We start from the raw sequence: 12,748 nt of genomic DNA, 5'->3' as shown, positions 1-12,748 counted from the left end.
ACTTTAGGGATAAACGTTTATAAACATCCATAGTAAGTTTCGAACCCACAATGTCCACTTGGTCAACAGGGCTGGTGATAATTGTGGGCCTAAATCACAGTCATCTGAAAAGATCTGTCCTTCTACTGAAATATGTTACATAAAATAATTATTTGTATATTGAGTATAGTAGTCTTGGCTAATATTCTCTCTGCTTAGCATTTAAGTGATAGTCTTCTGACCATATTCTTTTAAACCGTACTAGGGTGTACGACTCATGGATAAATAACATTGTTGTTCATAGAAAGGTAAAAAATTGGCGCCACGACTCCCAGCACGCACCATATATGTTATTCCTAGTAATAACTTTCATGATGGATTTGTTCATTTTTTTTCTTTTGACACGTTGACACAAGTTGACACGTGCACAAGCCTCTTCCTGCTGAGATAAACACATATTTCTGGTTTGTCATCCTAATTGGTTACGAACTGGAAAATGCTGTTTGCTAAGAACAGATTTTAAACCTCGTAGTATAAAACATCTTTCAGATAATCGTCAACTTTTTTATTCAAAGGATGAAAGAATTAGAATCTTTACGCACACTATGGACGTTTTTATGAATGTTTTTTTAATAATGTATGAATTTAATTGCTCGTTTTACACTGCCAATTTGTCTGTTGGAAATCTGAAGAGCATTGAAAAGCTTCCGTATTAGACAGGGTTTATAGTTAAATATAAGGAGAGTTATAACGAGTTGAGATTATTCTTTTTTAATTTTCAACTCAACAGAAGTAATTATCATTGCTTTAAGAGTAACATAATATATGATGACAAAATATCAGATATTTCTGATGCAAGATGGACAGTATTTGGGTACTCATCATATCTTAAGAATTTATTTATACGCCTGCCAACTGCTTTCATACCCAGCTGTTTATTAAATCTTCGAATGACCTACTTTCTATTAAATTTTCAAACACATCTGAAGGATTAGGAAATGTTATTATACAAAGGAAAGGCGTCTTGGGGCGCTGCTCAATTCTACGTTGGGAATAAGCAGGGAGAAACTGCTTCTTTTGCCACCTTTATTGTTTTTTTTTCAGATTGCAGATAGTCAACCATTGGTGTGTTTTCAACTAACCGATTGATTGGCACTAACAAGATTACACTGTGTGTGTGTGTGTGTGTGTGTGTGTGTGTGTGTGTGTGTGTGTGTGTGTGTGTGTGTGTGTGTGTGTGTGTGTGTGTGTGTGTGTGTGTGTGTGTGTGTGTGTGATAGTGTTTGCGTGCTGTTAAAATCTTGGAAGAGAAAAAGAGACCAAGCACAAGATGTGCTGAAGGCAGAGTTTGAAGTTGGGTAATTTCCTCTGATTATAAATCCACGGCAGCATCAAGCAACGAAGCCACAGTTAATGGGTCTCTTGTGAAATAAATGAGAGAGAAACAGGAATACGTGCTTAAGTTGAAGATTTAGGAAATAAAAGTTTCTCAGTTATTCAGCTAATGGGATATTCACTGATAATTCAGAAATTGTTCGAGAAGTGAAATGAAAGTTGCTACCCTTAGACAGGCAGTGTAAGAGTCTCTCGATATGGTTGATGTCTTGTTCTTTTCTTACTTCAAAATATATCAGTGATGAGATTGTTCAATGCACGGAGAAAAATTAGTGAATAAAAAAAACAGTTTTTATTTCGCACCATCACACGAAATGATTTAAAACGTGCACTTCCGTGTTCGGTCACTTGTGGAACATTTAATGACATACACACGCACGCACGAACACACACACACATCACCTCAACCTAATAAAGAATATGTAAATAAATATGAGACACTGCGAGGAGAAAAATTGGAATGATAATTAAAATCTTAACAAGCAAACATTTGGCACCATCAAATTGTTATTCAGTTTTACTATTCTTATTCAGTGTTATAGTATTGCTAGCATTGCGCTTCTCCTATTAAAATGATTATCGTACATATCATTTGTAGTGAATAGATGCACTGCCAATTTGCACATCAATGCTTGTTATTGATGCGTAGCGATTTCATTAATAGCCACGATTGTTATATATCTTTATTTGAAATAGAACACACTTTTATATCGCATTAGTTCATGAAAAACGTTGTTTGGGTGGAAACAGCTGAGTTTCAAATCCCCCCCCCCCCCAGAATGCCGTCGAAATGTATATGGTCTTTTTTCAACTAAAGCTGAATTAGCCAGTGGATTATTCGGTGTTTCTCATACCAAAATCGTTTTTTTTATCCAAAACAAAACTCACAGAGATCAGCGAGAAAGAGAGAGAGAGAGAGAATACAAGCATTAACAGATATAGCAGACTAGCAGACTATCGAAATAGGATTAGTCTCGTTATTATTACCAACGATAGGTTTAAAAGGAGCTGGATCCGTTTAGTCTTAATAGTTTTGGAAGTGATGTATAAAAGAAAATGGGATATTGTAATTAATAGTGTTGCTATTTATCGATAAGTATTTATAACAACCATTATAGCCAAGATAAATAAACTAGTTAGCAGGACTGTGATCAAAGGATAATTCTTGATTCTTTAATATCATTTGGTTAATATAATTGTTATTGATCAATAATAATGGTGATTAAAAATTTACCATCTGTAGTATTAAATGGTAAAGAACAAGTTCTTTAAAAAATGCATATTCATCTAACCCTTTATAGCAATCCTCTCTAATTTCAACAAGATGAGTTAGTTTGTTCTCTTGTGGCATCTAGTTAAGCCTGCTGTTTTTTCTTCTTCTTCTTTTGTGATTTCTACCTACGAAAGTTAAACCTATAATGCATTACTATCGAGTGTTAGGTTTGTTTTTGTTGTTATATTATGTTTTATTTATTGTTTAATTTTATTCTTTAAGTAATCCTTAAATCATGGTCTTGAGACCGAACATGGAATTTTTTTACAAGCCACTAAGGCTTCTGGATTGTTGGTCTCACACCGAACGATGAAATTATTCTCATACCTAAAGATAATCAAGAATATCCATACCCACCGGCCAATGAGTCCTTAACCTATGTTGAAAAGTGGCTATGCTAACCACTCATCCAATCAAGCTGGTAATTAATTCGTAGCTTAGAAAAGTGAAGATTGTCTGATATGGTTTTTGGAGTAATGGCAGAGATTATTAAAAATGCATATATGCAGTTAGCATCAATGATATTTTATAGAGGTAAGTTATAATAAAAGAACCCCTTGCAGCTAAGTATATTCGACGAAGTGTGGGAGAAAAACTTGGGTTCGAATCCTATCTACGATTCGCAGAACCTTTATCAGGGCTTAACAAGTAAGTGAATCAGCCGGTCTTATAAGAAAGTGGAGTTCTTCCTAACGAGAACATAGACTTTTCGCCTCCCGATCTGGCAAACCCGCAAAGAGCACACACACAGTTTAGGGATAAGACCGACCATCTTATCCTAAAATTATAGTTTCGAAAATCGAAGACACAAAACAGGTCGTCGGCCTCAAGGACTTGTAAGTAAGGCGAATTATTATTATTATTATTATTATTATTATTATTATTATTATTATTATTATTATTAAAGTTAAATAAATAACAACAATTGCTCAAAGATTATTAATTACATTCAGATGATTCATCAAAGATTTATATTTGAATTGAAGATGGTTTGCTGAAAAATGCTATTTGCAAGATTTTAAGGCGAATTTTTAACATGCAGTTTACTAACAAATAAAAAAAGCCAAGCATTATGGCAAAGGACTTACCCGTTTTTTTTTTGTTTGTTTGTTTTTGTCAACTTGTTGACTTGAGATTAATGGATTACTTATTAATTAAAATGTATTAATTAATGAATAACACATTAATCTTTAGCCTACAAGTTATAAAAAGGGACAGTTCCATTATCAAAAAGGATTAGCAATTGAAGGAGAGCAGGATAGATAACCATGGATCGATGTTAACCATCAATCCCCAGCTGGAAGAAGATCAACGCAATATACGTATGTAGTGAAACTGTAAATAAAGCAAACATCTCGCTATCGCGTTTTCAGGATTCCGAAAATCTGAAGTTCTCTTCTCTGCCAGTTTGTCACCAGCAAAAGATTTGAAAGACGATTCAAGAACTGCTGCACCAATTGAAGGGCGACCAATATTCGAACAGTATTTTCTATCATAGATGAAATATGAATATGAAATTCTTGATTCAAAACGAAAAAGTCAATCGCCACAAAAGAAACATCCAATTTTTTGTAATACAAAAAAAAAAGAAAAAAGCCTCGTTCCACGATCAAACTTTTGGTTAATTATTGTTTATTTGGTTAATGCTTATGTAAGACATTTTGTACCCAAAAAATTGAGACAAAACACCTGTCATATTCACAGCATGACACTTCATTTTCCATGGTTATGCGAGTCCACATATTTCACATGAAGTATCTGATCTTAAGGATGTGAAGGCATGTCTCCTACTTCCCCCACTATATTTTTGGCATGACCCCTCTATATTTCAATCTTCTCCCCTCTCTGAATTGAAAGACGATTCTGTGTAGAAACTCTTCACCACAACTGATTAATTTTTTTGAAGACCTGATTTATCAAATGCATAACATAAAAAAGTTTACTGGTGGGAATATAATGCTTATCTAAACTTGGGCAGCAGTGATAAGGCAGAATGGATATTTATATATTGAAGGATTATAACGCATTTTGTTAAAGAACTGTTTAGTTTAGCAACCGGAATATAATGAGAAGAATGTGTGAAATGACCCTAGTATCATCGAGAAGTGGTTTGGTGCATGAATGATGTCAGTAGAATATTAATATCAGAATCCGCTGTTGTGAGTTCTCCATAATTCATGGTTACAAAATGTGGGCAAGATTAGCTGTTTACCCCCTACAGATGAGTTACAATTGTAATTAACGCATGACACAGCATATTCGCTATCGTTCACTAAAATAGTTCCCACCCAGTTTTGTTCTCATTCTTGGTTATTATTCTATATATTAGGAAAGTTAAACTTTCTCTACTCTAGCATATAAAGCAACTTTTGATTATAAGTCTTGTTGCTAAAAGGGATATTCTGTTTTATCAAAAGCCACAGCAAAACTGAAAGAACACAGTAAGACTTTTCAAATGTTCTACTGTCGAAAGACCTTTAACTTTTATTCGCTGTCTTTATCTCGATATCGGTAAAAAAAAAAATAAGTTTCGAAAAGCGAAGATGCTTCGTGCGTCAAACTACCATTATCAAACAGTTTAACGTCCAGTCTGGGATCAGTGGTAGGCAAGGTTTTAGATCCATGTTTCTGGCAACAGAATTGTTAACAGCTGCTAGGTAGAAGTTTCTTCACAGATGCGAGTTGTAAGACGAACGTGGCAGCCTGCTGTTGTCTCATCGATTTCTCCTTTGTCAATGTTAACCACCACTTCAAGGTAAGTAGATCTCGTTATCTCCATAGAAACCAAAGTCAGTAAAATATGTGGATACTCGGGTGCATCCACAAGAATGATACTAGAAACTGTCCATGGAATGCATCCTTGCAACATTATTGTTGGCTATTGGAAGTAAATGCTTGCTTATTGTGAATTATTTTGTAAATTCTAGTTGGTTTTCCTTTTTAATTTCTTTCATAATTGTTTGTAGTGTTTTTATTATGTTGGTCCTCTTCCAAATTTGGCAGTTTACGTTGAGTCATAAGACATTAAAGGATTATAAATTCTCCTAATTCGGATCTCTCAAAAACGAGCAATTAAAACTCATCACACGCACATTGAAGAGTTCCGAAATTGGTCCCTTTAACAAGAAGCATAATGGGAGTGTGAGAAATGTTCGAGAAAAAAGACCTATGGTCGATTAGGAGAAAGTCATTAAACAAGAACTTCGGTGGCGAATTACAAGAGTGGGCGACACGCAAACATCATTTTCTACCACTGCCATACTCACTTCCCTAATTTTCCTCTTCTCAAGAAATTAATGCTGAGCACACACGCAAAAGAGACACCCACCACGGTTTTCCTCTTAACCTTCCGGAGTTATTGGAGTAAATTTCGCTTTCTTTATGGGAACGGAGACATTAGGATATCGCGGAGACCTGAAGCCGCTTAGCGGAGCGAATGAATGAATGATAAACTGAATGATTGATCAATCAATACTTGTCCAGCCTAGTTAGAACTGCCGGTAGATGGCTCTCATCTTCGGCATTATTTTATTAGACTTCCGTAGTGTGTACGCTACGTGTGAGTAAGGGAAGGTCAAAGATCATCGGACGAAAGGAACTTTCGTTACGTTTGCAGAACTATTCTCTCACGTGCATCTGTGGAAAGTAGGATGGTCACTGGTCACGTGTTTCTCTCTGCTACGTGGTGTCGTCTGCTTATTGGATTGAAGTGGAAAGTTCGCAAAGAAAGAAAGATGGGAAGACAACACTCTCTTTGCTCTGCTTTACTGCAGGGGTCAGTAATCGAATAAACGTTTTTTTTTTCTCTTCTTCTTTTCCTCGGGAAATAAAATTAGTCGATAGAGGGCGCTATGCTCTTTCTCGGCGACCTACCTGAACGCGAAGAGAAAGTCACTTTGCGGGCGAAGCTGTTAATATGTGACACAAACATGTGCTTTGCAAACACGGTTGCGGTACCTCCCATTTCTGCCGTTTCTGCGCCTCACAAAACAGGAATGTTAACCTCCGTCAACCTCCCGTTTTATGCTAACGTCATTGTCACGATTGGGTGGGATCGCTGCTTGACATGGACTACATGCCAGAGATTCGTCCATACGCACAATGAAGACAGTTCGGTGTAAACTGTGACCTGTCACCGCGCGCACAGATGGATAACGACGTCGATTGTAATGGTCCTCTAGCGGAGCTAATGAGGCTAATGTGACAGGTGCGACCAACGTTGTATAGTTCTCACTCCCAGATATCCCGATATAATAACATATCGCGGGCTTCTATTAATGACACCAGTTAGATCGCACGAGGATTAGAAATTCATCTACTGTTTCACAGCACTCAATTCCTGTTATGCAATGGAAATTTGCGTGTGGATGATGAAGGGCATTTCCCTCTTCTCTCCATATTTGAAAACAACAGTTGATACTCCGTTAATAATTTAGAAAGTTTCGCATGTTTACAATTGTGTAGTGGGTAGGTGTGTGGGTGAGTGGTAGCTTGGTTTTTCAAGCTTAGTTATAGTGCGAAGTCCTACGATGAAGTAACGATCCGTTTTTTTTTTTTTTTTAAGTCTGGAAATGAAAAATTACCTTTAATACTAGTAATCACTTTCGAAGATGCTCGCTCCTGCATGAGAAAATGAATGGCATGCTAGGCAAAGGGCATTTTACTAATGATTATCTGGGATGAAATTACGACCAAGGTTGCTTTATTAATAATTTGGTTAATTGAAATAAATTCAATTAGTTTCCAAACGGAAGGTATTCAGGGAATTTTATAAGTATTTTCGAGTCGTAATCTAATTTAAAAAAAAAAACACTTTTTGTTTATATTTTATGAAATAAACCCGGTGAAGTTTAAAAAGAACTGCACTCCTTCATCAGGATGATTGAGTTGACGAGGATTTGGCATTTTCAAGTATGTGCTCGTTGGAGAATAAACGTAGACGATAGCGTAGACCAATACTTAGTACTGCGTTGTTTATATAAGTAGTATGCATAGTAAATTAATTGAAATTCATGTTTGTTGACACTGTACGAATTCTGATGACTGGTTTGGAGCGCTATAAGTACTGACGCATGTATTCGAAGTGTGCTTCCCAACATGCAGCAGGATTTCTCCCAGTCACCGTAATATCCGCTCTCACTTAGAAGCTCGCAAACTACATCAGATTTTTTTTTTTTTTTAAATAACGAAACCTGTGGTGCGTTCATAATTAGAAGAAACACACGTATAAACCACAGTGAAAATTATTTAACTGTAAATATTTCATCCCAAGTATCTTAGGACATCATCAGTACAGTATTTAAACAAAATTAGGAATAACATACAGTTAGGGCGCATGATTACAATAGAATCTCATGAAAACGTGCATAACGTGCTAAAGTTGTACAAAAAAAAAAAAAAAAAAAAAAAATGTTAATTATTTAACACAATTTTGTATGATAATTTCCCATACTTTAGGAATAGTAAGAACGTCGTTGCGGTTTAGGTTTGGTCTGTGTAGTAGGGCTTCAGAACTTTCTTTGTATAAACGTTCATGTTTAAATAAAGATCTATGTAAAAGTTTAGCCTTTTCCCAATGGATCCTATGGTTTGGATTTTCAATTCCGTGTTGAGAGAGGCCAGATTTCTGCGGTTAAAGAAGACGAATGTGGTCTTGATGTTCCGAGATGCGTTTCTGAACAGACCTACCTGTCTGTCCAAAGTAAGATAATTTGCATGAGCATGGAATCTCATAAACACCAGGTAACATCAAGGGTGAGAATTTGTCCTTAGGAGAAGGTAATAAGTTGTAAATTTGGTTGATAGGTTTGTAAGTAGTGGCAAAATTGTATTTCTTCATAATTTTAGAAAGACGTTCTGAGATGCCTTTAACGTAAGGTATGGGAATCCTATGCACTTCTTCCTGTCTGGTTTGATGTATGCAGAAGTGACTGATGATTTTTTGAGTTGTTTTGGGATTATATCCATTTAGGATGGCTGTATTTTTGATAACTTCTAATTCCTGGTTTAAAGATTCTTCAGAGGAGCAGAATTTGTGTGCTCTGGAAACTAGTGATTTAATAATGCCAGATTTCTGAGATGGATGATGAGCAGAAGAATTGTGAATGTAGCGACCTGAGAATGTAGGCTTGCGAAAGACGGAAGTGGCGATGGAAGAGTCTTCTTCTCTTTTGTGTAAATCCAAAAAAGAGATACCCTGTGGAGATTCTTTTTCTAACGTAAAGTTGATGCGATGATGAAGAAGGTTAATTTTATCTAGAAACAGTTGTAATTCAGGTTCGGGATGATTCCAGACTGCAAATACGTCATCGACATATCTTAGCCAAATTTTTGGTTTGGGTTCAAAAGTGAATATTTTTTCCTCAAGGTGTTCTAGAAACAAATTTGCTATGTTGGGTGATAAAGGAGATCCCATTGCTGTTCCTTCCTCTTGCTTGTAAATTTGACCTTTCCAGATGAAGTAACCTGATGCAATAACAAACTTGAACAATTCAACTATATCAGACGGAAATTTTTGAGTTAGTAATTCTATTGTTTCTTTATGGGGAATGTTTGTGAAGAGGAAGACAATGTCGAAGCTGATTAACAAGTCAGTTTTTGATAGTTGAATGTCTTTAATTTTTGTGTGAAACTCAGTAGAATTTTTGATTGAAGAGACTGAGTGGCCTATGTGAGGGCGGAGAAGGTTAGATAAGAATCTTGATAACTTGTACGTTGGACAGCCGATACAGTCTACGACAGGTCTAAGTGGAACATTAGTTTTGTGTAGCTTAGGTAAGCCATAAATTCTAGGAGGTATTGCATGGTATGTCTTAAGTTTTTTTATTGTTTCTTCATCTAAGAAGGAAGTTTCATTAAGTAGCTTATTTAATTTTCTGAGTTGACGCTTCGTAGGATCAAAATCCAATTTGGAGTAAGTATTACGAAGAGACTGAGTGGACCTCACATAGGCCACTCAGTCTCTTCAATCAAAAATTCTACTGAGTTTCACACAAAAATTAAAAACATTCAACTATCAAAAACTGACTTGTTAATCAGCTTTGACATTGTCTCTTTACAAACATTCCCCATAAAGAAACAATAGAATTACTAACTCTCAAAAATTTCCGTCTGATATAGTTGAATTGTTCAAGTTTGTTATTGCATCAGGTTACTTCACCTGGAAGGGTCAAATTTACAAACAACAGGAAGGAACAGCAATGGGATCTCCTTTATCACCCAACATAGCAAATTTGTTTCTAGAACACCTTGAGGGAAAAATATTCACTTTTTAACCCAAACCAAAAATTTGGCTAAGATATTTCGATGACGTATTTGCAGTCTGGAATCATCCCGAACCTGAATTACAACTGTTTCTAGATAAAATTAACCTTCTTCATCATCGCATCAACTTTACGTTAGAAAAAGAATCTCCACAGGGTATCTCTTTTTTGGATTTACACATGTGTAGCTTAGGTAAGCCATAAATTCTAGGAGGTCTTGCATGGTATGTCTTAAGTTTTTTGATTGTTTCTTCATCTAAGAAGGAAGTTTCATTAAGTAGAAGAAAAGAGAAGAAGACAGTTCCATCGCTACGTCCGTCTTTCGCAAGCCTACATTCTCAGGTCGCTACATTCACAATTCTTCTGCTCATCATCCATCTCAGAAATCTGGCATTATTAAATCACTAGTTTCCAGAGCACACAAATTCTGCTCCTCTGAAGAATCTTTAAACCAGGAATTAGAAGTTATCAAAAATACAGCCATCCTAAATGGATATAATCCCAAAACAACTCAAAAAATCATCAGTCACTTCTGCATACATCAAACCAGACAGGAAGAAGTGCATAGGATTCCCATACCTTACGTTAAATGCATCTCAGAACGTCTTTCTAAAATTATGAAGAAATACAATTTTGCCACTACTTACAAACCTATCAACCAAATTTACAACTTATTACCTTCTCCTAAGGACAAATTCTCACCCTTGATGTTACCTGGTGTTTATGAGATTCCATGCTCATGCAAATTATCTTACTTTGGACAGACAGGTAGGTCTGTTCAGAAACGCATCTCGGAACATCAAGACCACATTCGTCTTCTTTAACCGCAGAAATCTGGCCTCTCTCAACACGGAATTGAAAATCCAAACTATAGGATCCATTGGGAAAAGGCTAAACTTTTACATAGATCTTTATTTAAACGTGAACGTTTATACAAAGAAAGTTTTGAAGCCCTACTACACAGACCAAACCTAAACCGCAACGACGTTCTTACTATTCCTAAAGTATGGGAAATTATCATACAAAATTGTGTTAAATAATTAACATTTTTTTTTTTTTTTTTTTTTGTACAACTTTAGCACGTTATGCACGTTTTCATGAGATTCTATTGTAATCATGCGCCCTAACTGTATGTTATTCCTAATTTTGTTTAAATACTGTACTGATGATGTCCTAAGATACTTAGGATGAAATATTTACAATTAAATAATTTTCACTGTGGTTTATACGTGTGTTTCTTCTAATTCCATCAGATATGTATCACTTTGGTCTCAGAGTCACGAGCCGCTCACCATAATGCACGACCTATTTGGTTCTTTCATTCTGAATTCGTCTTCAAAAACGGAAGAAACTTTTCAAGGACGTCAGTTCTGGTCACAAGATGAAATCAAGAAGCTGATTATTGAGTTCTCTTAACCAGATTGCTAGTTGATTCGTGGTAGATTCATGAAGCTACTTGCATGTTGGCCGAAATGTATGGAATGCAAAGTTAATTACTTTGAAAAGTAATTGTGAAATATTGCTGAATCAGAGTTGAAGGAGAGTACTAATCAGTTCGTAAATAGCAAGAGTTACTTTCCAGTACGCCGAAATTGCAGCGACATCCCGAGGTAAGATTTTAGCTTACAGCTTGGCTAGACGAAACAAAATTCTCATGTGTTATTCCTCTTCTACTAAAGTAACAGATGATTATTTAGTTGACAAGGATTTGCCATTTTCAAATAAGAGCTCTCTTTCTTTTGCTCCGGTTACTAAAATATATAAGTTTTTCCTCTCCGGCAAAGATTTCGGCTAGAAGCTATTGTCTTAGCCAATACTTTGCAAAAGACTGACTGCCCTTTATACTTCAAAAAGATATTTCGGAACCATCTTTGAACAAAGATGCTCAGAAATTAAACATCCAGCTGTGTAGTTTCGTTTCGTTTCGTTTTTCATGAAAAGCACATGGGTACTGTGGGTGATCTAGGTTAGGTTACTAAATATTGCTTTAAAAAAGTAAAATTTATTTTTCTCAAACCATTTCGGGCTTCCACTAAGCACGGTGATGGTCTTCAAGCCAGCGATGGGGGGGGGGACTCATATATCGCCTATAGACTCACACGTACACATACTAAGTGGATGAAAACTCGGCCATCCAGGCCAGTTGTCAACATTTCGTTCTTCTGCTATTGTTTTACAGTAAAACATCCCACGATTCGCACGATCGTCTCGGTTTTTATGTATTGTGGTTGAATATGCTCATTACTTATCATATCTACCTTATATGGCATTCAAAATTACGAGATCTAGATATTGCGTTATCTCTTCAAACATGTAATTCATTTTTTAGTATTTTTGGAACACTTTTTCCCCTTTCTTTCCTTTTTTTAAATAAAAAAAAAACAGTGCTCCGAAATGAACTTATTCTATATATTTTGTTGTTGACAAGGGAAATAGTAACAGAGTACTGTTAACAACTAAGATCATTCATAATGTAGAAGACTTTTCTCAGTGAGTGTAAAAGCATATTGCAACACACAACAAATTTTATTAATTTCATCGATATTATAAAGAAAAATTATACAAATCGAAATATGCCCAAGAAATGTATAGCCAACTTCACCATTAGTGGTTCCACTTATCCATTCCAACAATCGAAATCATCTCTAAGGTGTTTTGCAATCCGATTCTTTTAGAGGATCAACATAGCAGTAAGGAGGTTAATGAACAGATGTGGCTTATTGCTCTCTCTCTCTCTCTCTCTCTCTCTCTCTCTCTATCCTTTCTCGAACATGCTCTATAAGACGCAGAAGATGCTGAAAACAAACTCACATATCGGCTTCCGATCTGTGTAGCGTAT

This window comes from Typopeltis vanoorti, chromosome 23, assembly GCF_054136105.1.
Source record: "Typopeltis vanoorti isolate ZY-2024b chromosome 23, IOZ_Tvanoo_1.0, whole genome shotgun sequence".
NCBI lineage: Eukaryota > Metazoa > Arthropoda > Arachnida > Uropygi > Thelyphonidae > Typopeltis > Typopeltis vanoorti.
The sequence above is the reverse complement of the archived record's forward strand: the minus strand, read 5'-3'. Positions refer to the sequence as shown.